The sequence below is a fragment of the Hypomesus nipponensis genome, chromosome 10, assembly GCF_054491055.1.
Source record: "Hypomesus nipponensis isolate SF chromosome 10, ASM5449105v1, whole genome shotgun sequence".
In the NCBI taxonomy this organism is placed as follows: Eukaryota; Metazoa; Chordata; class Actinopteri; order Osmeriformes; family Osmeridae; genus Hypomesus; species Hypomesus nipponensis.
In genome coordinates this window covers 18,622,812-18,632,006 of record NC_140370.1, presented here as the reverse complement: position 1 = coordinate 18,632,006, position 9,195 = coordinate 18,622,812, and positions in this window count along the sequence as shown.

The following is a 9,195-nucleotide window of genomic DNA, read 5'->3' as shown; positions in this document are numbered from 1 at the left end:
GTCAGAATGGCATTGGGGGCAGGGATATAGGGGCACAGGGGGCAGGGGGCAGGGGGTGAGATGAAGAGAGAGGTGGTGAAGGATAAAGAAATACACATGATCTAAGTTAAAACACACCAACAACTGGAAATCTTGTTTTTTAGTAGGCTAAGTCAAAGAATTGTATTGGTCTTTTGCACTGATCACACAAGGTAACACTGGGCATTAGCATTCATGTGGTGGCCCTGCTACAGATGACATTAAAACTAACAGGGCACAGCGTGCAAGGTTATAGTGTAACCACTTTTTTTTACTTTTTCTTGAAGGAACAACAATCAATGAATGTAAAATGCATGGATGGATATATGAAGTCAGTGAGAGAGATCCAGGCTGGACACTGTGTGGTGGATGAGTCCTGGGATCTGGCCTGCGGAGACAGAGCTTGTTCTGCTGCCCCCGGCTGCAGGGCTGGAACACCCTGTTTTATGGAGCGCTGCAGGGCTGGAACACCCTGTTTTATGGAGCGCTGCAGGGCTGGAACACCCTGTTTTATGGAGCCCTGCAGGGCTGGAACACCCTGTTTTATGGAGCCCTGCAGGGCTGGAACACCCTGTTTTATGGAGCGCTGCAGGGCTGGAACACCCTGTTTTATGGAGCCCTGCAGGGCTGGAACACCCTGTTTTATGGAGCGCTGCAGGGCTGGAACACCCTGTTTTATGGGGAGTGCTGCAGGGCTGGAACACCCTGTTTTATGGAGCGCTGCAGGGCTGGAACACCCTGTTTTATGGAGCGCTGCAGGGCTGGAACACCCTGTTTTATGGAGCGCTGCAGGGCTGGAACACCCTGTTTTATGGAGCGCTGCAGCGCTGGAACACCCTGTTTTATGGAGCGCTGCAGGGCTGGAACACCCTGTTTTATGGAGCGCTGCAGGGCTGGAACACCCTGTTTTATGGAGCGCTGCAGGGCTGGAACACCCTGTTTTATGGAGCGCTGCAGGGCTGGAACACCCTGTTTTATGGAGCGCTGCAGCGCTGGAACACCCTGTTTTATGGGGAGTGCTGCAGGGCTGGAACACCCTGTTTTATGGAGCCCTGCAGGGCTGGAACACCCTGTTTTATGGAGCGCTGCAGGGCTGGAACACCCTGTTTTATGGAGCGCTGCAGCGCTGGAACACCCTGTTTTATGGGGAGCGCTGCAGGGCTGGAACACCCTGTTTTATGGAGCCCTGCAGGGCTGGAACACCCTGTTTTATGGAGCGCTGCAGGGCTGGAACACCCTGTTTTATGGAGCGCTGCAGCGCTGGCCACACCAGAACCCTGATCAGTTTCATTAAGTAATTGGTCACTATGACCTGTGTGAGTTCCTTGGCTAGATGGAGTTTCATTTGCTGGTTTGGGAAACAATGTTATTGCTGCCTCATAAATATTTAAATCTAACTTTACTAGTCTTACACAAACACTATGGTGCACACTGTCACGCTTACACACACATGCACACGCACTGTTTCACACTCTTACCACCACTCTACTTCCATCCTTTGTCTTGCAGATAATTGGCATTGTAATGTAATGCGTCTTAGATGAAGCTGACTAGGCTGTGTGCAGTCAGAAGTGTTTTGAGCTGGTGATAAGCTAGCAAGTAACATGATCGCTTGTGATATGCTAGCTTGCAGCTAACTGGTGATATGTACACTAGTAGGTGATATGCTTACGTGATTTGCTAGCAATGAATTGTAGGTAGGCAAGAACTTTATTCATACCAAGGGGACATTTTTGCATTGCTGCAGGCAAGAACAGATTGCCAATACAAGATACAAATACACAGTACGCCTGTACACAAAACCAATAGAGATATACAAAATACCGATACAGAATTATGCAAAATGCCAAATATCCAATCTAAAATGTAAATATATGCTGTCCACACAATTTAAGCACTATAAACACAGGGTTGATTCACGCTATTATACACGTATGTACATAAAAGTTTAACATAGAGACAGTAATACATATGAATACAATACCAAAACAATTGCTAACACATGACGTGTCGAAGGTAATACTGCTAATGCAGTATGGGGAGTCAGGTGGCTGAGCGGGTACAGCATCGGGCTAGTAATCTGAAGGTTGCCAGTTCAATTCCCAACATGTCATTGTGTCCTTGGGCAAGGCACTTTGTCCTACTTGCCTCGGGGAGAATGTCCCTGTACTTACTGTATACACAGTAATCAGTGTGACAACACATAATTCATCCACATCGCTTTGTCGATCATATCCACATCTCTATGACGATAATTTTCCTGCTAAGATGATCAGATCCATGAAATAAAGGGTGTCAAATTAAGGTAGGGAGGTGGAAGTCTGTGTGTGTTTCGTGTGTGTCTGAAGGCAGAATATGGAAATGAGAAAAGAAGCTCATCACAAGGCTAAGGTTGTGACTCAGCTCGGTCCAAAACCTTTCATTTTAATTTCTATTAAATAATTAAATTGGTTTTACCTCTTTCTGACACTGATATTAGAGTAGAAGTCGAGTGTATTCCTGCAGGTGCACTTGATGGAACCACTGAACAACATTATAATTTACCTGAAGACTCCTGCTGGGCCGGCTCTGGGAATTACTCCTGGATAAATATTACGTAAACAGCATTACAGCAGCTTTAGCTTCTTGTTCTGATCATTGATACTTTCTTCTTCCCTAAGGTTCTAGCAGTGCTTGTTCCACATTCTCCTGTAAGAGGGCATAATTTTTTATGTGGAATTTGTGTTTTTCAGTAAACATGATTCAGTGTGTTCGACTTGCTTGCAAGCTTTTCGAGCTGATTGGAACAACAGAAGATGTAGATCAAGGCACAAGGAGCTGTATGACCTTGTGACGTTCCTAAACTGGAGCGGGGATTCCTGGAGCTATTTTTAGATCTGGGCGGAGGAGACTGCGGGGGTGGAAGAGATAGGGAGGAGGGGGAGAGAGAAGGAGGAGGGGGAGAGAGAAGGAGGAGGGGGAGAGAGAGAAGGAGGATGGGGAGAGAGAGAAAGAGGAGGGGGAGAGAGAAGGAGGAGGGGGAGAGAGAAGGAGGAGGGGGAGAGAGAAGGAGGAGGGGGAGAGAGAAAGAAGAGGGGGAGAGAGAATGAGGAGGGGGAGAGAGAAGGAGGAGGGGGAGAGAGAAGGAGGAGGGGTTCCCATGCAGACAAATCAGCCTGCTGTTGTAATCGTGACCAGGCAACCAGAACAGAAGGGAAATGGAGAATGAACGACCAGTACTATTTTATCTCTCCCTCACTACTACAGAGTACATAACCTTCTCCAAAGCTGCAAGCCTTACTGTAAAATATTACTGATTTGAGAGAAAATGATGGCCAGAGTAAGCTAGTTCATGTGAGCGGAAACCGGGGTATTATAAGTGAATTATTTATCGAATATTTATAGACGAATTGGACATTTTGACAAATGAATGTCCAGATGAGAACAGATTTTCTCTTCATGTTCCACCGCATGGTACCTATGCTCCACTGCATGGTACCTATGCTCCAGTCCTCTGGTCAGAAACCAGGCTCCGCCACATCAATTGTACACTGTGTTAATGTCAGTCAAATATAAAACCAAACATTTCATCCACATTTTTTATGTGGCACAGACAACATTTAAAATTCCAATTTTGACAAGTAGGTATGGAGAGATGAAGTGGGTGTTGGGGTTGATGAGAGAGTGGGTGTTGGAGGTGAGGAGAGACAGCGAGATGGGGGATAGTGAGGCTGGGAGAGAGAAGCTGGGAGAGAGAGAGACAGAGAGAGAAGGAGAGGGAGAGAGAGAGATAGAGAGAGAAGGAGAGGGAGAGAGAGAGATAGAGAGAGGAGGTAGTGGGAGGTATTTCTCACCAGCAGGTTATTTATAGCTGCTGTCGTGTGTGTCGAGGCTTTCCGGTGCTCTGCAGGTTTCCCTGTCACCTGGGGTCAGGCTGGGGGAGGGGTGGGGGAGGGAGGGAAAGGGGGTGGAGAGAGGAGAGCCTGTAACAGAGTCTCTAGTTGGGAGAGAGAGAGGAGAAAGGAGAGAGAGAGGAGAGCCTGTAACAGAGTCTCTAGTTGGGAGAGAGAGAGGTGAGAGAGAGAAGAGAGAGGAGAGCCTGTAACAGAGTCTCTAGTTGGGAGAGAGAGGAGAGAGAGGTGAGAGAGAGGAGAGCCTGTAACAGAGTCTCTAGTTGGGAGAGAGAGAGGAGAGAGAGGTGAGAGAGAGAAGAGAGAGGAGAGCCTGTAACAGAGTCTCTAGTTGGGAGAGAGAGAGGAGAGAGGAGAGAGAGGAGAGAGAGGAGAGAGAGGAGAGCCTGTAACAGAGTCTCTAGTTGGGAGAGAGAGAGGAGAGAGAGGAGAGAGAAAGGAGAGCCTGTAACAGAGTCTCTAGTTGGGGTCTGTTACAGCTGGAGGATGTGTGTCGCCATGGTGACATGAGGACAGCTCTCTCACAATCAGTCTAAACATAAAATTCACCCTGGCCTATATCCAGTCTGCCTCTGCCCCTCCTCTGCCTCTACACAGGACTGCCTCAGCCTGACTCTGCCTCTCTTCTGACTCACTCCATCTCTTATGTTCTGGTCCACTCTGGGCCAGCCTCTGCCTCTCCTCTGCCCCTTTTCTGCCTTTACTTTGCCTCTTTTCTGCTCCTCTTCTGCTTCTACTCTGCCCCTCTTCTGCCTCTACTCTGCCCCTCTTCTGCCTCTACTCTGCCTCTCTTCTGCCTCTACTCTGCTCCTCTTCTACCTCTCCTCTGCCTCTACTCTGCCCCTCTTCTGCCTCTACTCTGCCCCTCTTCTGCCTCTACTCTGCCCCTTTTCTGCCTCTCCTCTGCCTCTACTCTGCCCCTCTTCTGCCTCTACTCTGTCTTTACTCTGGCCCTCCTCTGCCTCTATGCAAGGTAGAGAGTGGAGGACAAGGTCATAGAGAGATAAATAAAAGGTGTTTGTAAATAAAGTGTGCAGGGTAACCTGATAAAAACAGATGTGCTGCCCTCTGCTGGCCAGAATGAGGTGGGACATTAAGACCCTGGAACAGTGAACCCCAGTCCCACCGACCACACGCACCCTGGGACAGTCCCAGTAGAGAAAGGGAAAGCGATGCACACACAAACAGATACACACTTACACACATAAGCACACAGATACAATCACAAACAAATGCACACACATCTCCTATTCAGCTAATAAAGCTAACCCTTTCCTGCTCATCCACCTTGATGGTGAGTTTACAATGGGGCTGGAGGCTGGGGGAGGCTGGGGGAGGCTGGGGGAGGCAACTTCTGACCCATAAGCTTGTAGATCTCTAATGGACCTTTTAAGGTGCTATTCTTTTCATTTGTTAAAACCATATGAGCTTTCTTACTATATACTGTACTCCTTTGGGAGAGGAGAGGTGGGATGAGGATGTAAAAGTAGAGAAGAGAAGGGGGGAGAGGAAAAATTGTCTGTCTGCCTGTCTCTCTGTCTACCTGCATACCTGTCTGTCTGTTTGTGTGTGTGTGTCTGTCTGTATATCTGTCAAGACAAGGAGGTTGTTTCCATGGCAGCAGCATCTGTGTGCTGCAGGGCCCAGCAGAGTCGGACTGTCTCTTCCAATCAGCTTCAACCTGCAGCGATGCAGGCTGGGTAACAGCAGCATGTTAGACTAACCACACCAAGGTTGTGTGTGTGTGTGAGCTGCCTACACATCCTTATTCCTTTTCATGTCAATGAGGTCACAAACCAATGTTTTAAAGTTTGAAGTGGATGGGACTAGAGACTAGAAGACTAGAGACTAAGGCTGAATCCCAATACTCTGTCTTACCCATACTTCGTACTCCTACCCCTTAGTTTACCCCTAGCCCCTACTCCTACCCCTTAGTTTACCCCTAGCCCCTACTCCTACCCCTAAGTTAACCCCTAGCCCTTGTCCCTCGAAACTGAGGGGTAAGCAGAAAGCATACCGCTATGAAATGAGACACCACTTGGTTACGTTTACGTATATCGATGTCTCCAAAGTAAGTAAAGTTTCGCACTGATATCAAAGGAAAAACGCTTCTATTGGAGTTTAGTTAAAACTGTAGACATGCATGGAGTCCATTCAAGGCTAATCAGAGAGATGGGGGACTGTTGTGCCAATCAGCAATGTAACGTTTGTGTAGCAAACAAGCAAAAACTATTTTTTGTTTCAATTTAAGCCCATGGTTGCAGATGTATATGCACAGGACTGTGTAGAGCACAAAAGAAGACTGTCATAATTTTTTAATCAATTATTTAAGCCAAAAATATTACATTTATGGGACTCTCTGGATGATATGGCCGCCATTGTTGCCGGTTGCGCAGTATTCACATACACCTTGGTTTCAAGTAAGCTCCCGAAAACACTTGGTTTTAAGGGGTAGTACCCCTACCCCTTAGCCTTACCCCTCAATCAAAACGAGTATTGGGACAGCTCTTACTCTCACGTGAACAAGCAAAACTAAGGGTTAGGGGTAAGGGGTAGGGGTAAGACAGAGAATTGGGATTCTGCCTAGATGTGGTTAGGGTGTAGGGTTACTAGACTAAGGCCGAATCCCAATACTCCCCCTACCCCTTACCCTGACCCCTAGCCCTTAAGCCTAATTTATACTTATGTCGCCGACACTTTTGAAATGGTCGCCGACGAAAAAAAAGTGTCGCTCAGGCTGCTGCATTTATACTTCGGCAAACACACAGCTATGGTTACATTGTTTACGCTTTGTAGCCTAGGTGATTGATCGGAGAAAATGGCTGTAGCAAATTTTGAGAGGCATTATAAAGGTGAAGGAAGCCTGGGCCTCCCTGCTTAGGTCGTTGCCCCCGCGACCCGATCCCCGGACAAGCGGAAGATGACGAGACGAGACGAGATTATAAAGGTGTGGATATGTTCTAACTTGCTCTGCCAATCTCTCCTTCATTCATTCCATCTTAGAAAGCTGTTGAGCGTTCACTGAAAATTCAAAACAATGCAGTCAACAACGCGTGCCGTCTATCAAGCCAATCACACTTGCGCGACACTGTGTGATGACATCAGCGCCAGTAGAAATTTCTCCTGGTAGGCGACACTTTCAAGCGACGGTTTAAAGTGTCGACCGTGACGCAATTTCTGTCGCGACCTTTTCAAAAGTGTCTGCGACCTAAGTATAAATTGGGCTTTAGTTGACCCCTAGCCCTTGGCTCACGAAACTGAGGGGTAAGGGCTACATATCACTAAGAAATGGGACGCCACTTGGTTACAGGTACGTGTAACAAAGTTGTTAACTATACTAAATGGAAAGAATAGGTCAATTGATCAGAAGAAATTAGATGCGAACATGAGGTAGCAGTAGTACTGAGTTGCAACATGTATTATTATATTTTACTTGAAGACAAAGCAACGGTCTTACATGCATAAATAGATCAATCTCCCAAAGATATTAATACAATCAATTACTTCCTGAGTGCACCCTTTGACTACAATAACATCCGTATTACACAAATAGGATCACACAGAAACATAAAACAATATTCATAAATGTTAGTTCCAGCTCAATTAGATTATACCAAAGTAAAACAAATCACCACCATTGGTGGTTTCAGAATCAGCTTGTTAGCAGTCCAATATGAAAGAAGAGAATAGTTTGTCCTCAAAATGAAGGTTCCAATTCTTCCAGCTTTATCCTCGTGGGTTGGCTCGCCATCCATTCAACGTATCCCAAAAAAAAAACATGACCAAGATGGTCAAAAGTGTGCAACTGGCATTTCCCAATACCGATGGTTCCAGGCTCTAAAAGATCAGTCTCTAATAATAATATGTTTGTTATTATTACTTAGTTTGAGCACTTTGATTTCGTTTATAATCGTTTTCTCTTTTTCCTTTAACATACATCAAGCTCTTTGAAGGAAATCTTCAGTTTCTCCTAGGATTTCCCCCCACTCTTTTCCAAGGGCGACCCTCAATATCTGGGTGTCATTTAATTGGCCCAAACCACCGAACCATCTTAATCTGATAGGTTAACTCCACAGTCAGTTAAGACTAACATCCGTTTAACATTAACCCTTTGGTTTCCCTGCGTTACATACGTCATCTAGCACGTATTGATATCTCCAAAGCAAGTAGTGTTATTGCAGCCAGGTCCTAACCAGACCCTCGTACATTTCATTTGTACAGAGGGTCTGAGATCGCTCCATTGACAAGCGTTAACTTACTTGAAGGCGGGTCCTCTGTTGAAGTTTAAAACTATTGGATCTGACCAGAGCCACTCTGATCTTCCATAACCAATCGCAAGCGTTCGCCTTAGCCAACTCCTTCACCACTTCTGTAACGGAGCTAGCTGCCGTAGCTGGAAAATCAAACTTTTCCTGAACCCCGTGGGGAGGAGGGCCACAACATCATGGCCACCAACAAAACTCAGCAAGGAATGTTCTTGCTCCGGCTTTAACTTATGGATATTCGGCAGCGTTGCCACAACCGCAGAATAGCTTCGCTCGCATCTTTCTCCGCCGCCATTACTGAACTACTAAAAACTAGTGCATGACATTAACGTCATCGTTCTCAGCCACTCCATCTGTTCGCTGATTGGACCTACAAAAAATGTGTTTCTGAAAACCGACTTCAGAGTCAAACTCCCAGACCTAGTACAGAAGCAAAATCTAAATTAAGAGGAAGTACGAAGGAGAGCAGAGCCAGGCTAGTGTTATGCACTGATATTAAACGAAATTCACTGCTTATGGAGTTTACTTAAAACTGCAGACATGCCAGTCAAAGAAATAAGGGACTGTTGTGCAATTCAGCAGTGTAACATTAGCGTACCAAACTAGCAATTTTTTAAAACGTTTCAATTAGGAAAATGGTTGCAAATATATATGTTCAGGACTGTGTATAACACAAAACAAGACTGTCATAATTTTTTTATCTATTAATTAAGCTGAAAGTATTACATTTATCGGACTCTGGATGATCTGGCCGCCATTGTTGCCGGTCGCGCAGTATTCAGATAGCCCTGGGTTTCAAGTAAGCTTGAGGTTGAGGAAGTAAAGAGGAAGAAAGGACCAGTTAGATGGATTACTTCACTAGTATCACTGTGTGAGGTGTGTGTGTGTGTGTGTGTGTGCGTGTATGTGGGTGTGTGTAGGTGTATGTGTGTGACGAGGGATATCCATCTTGTTCATCAAGGCTCTGGTTTGTAACAATCAAAAGAATCACCTCATGATGTTCACAATCTTTATTACCCAGC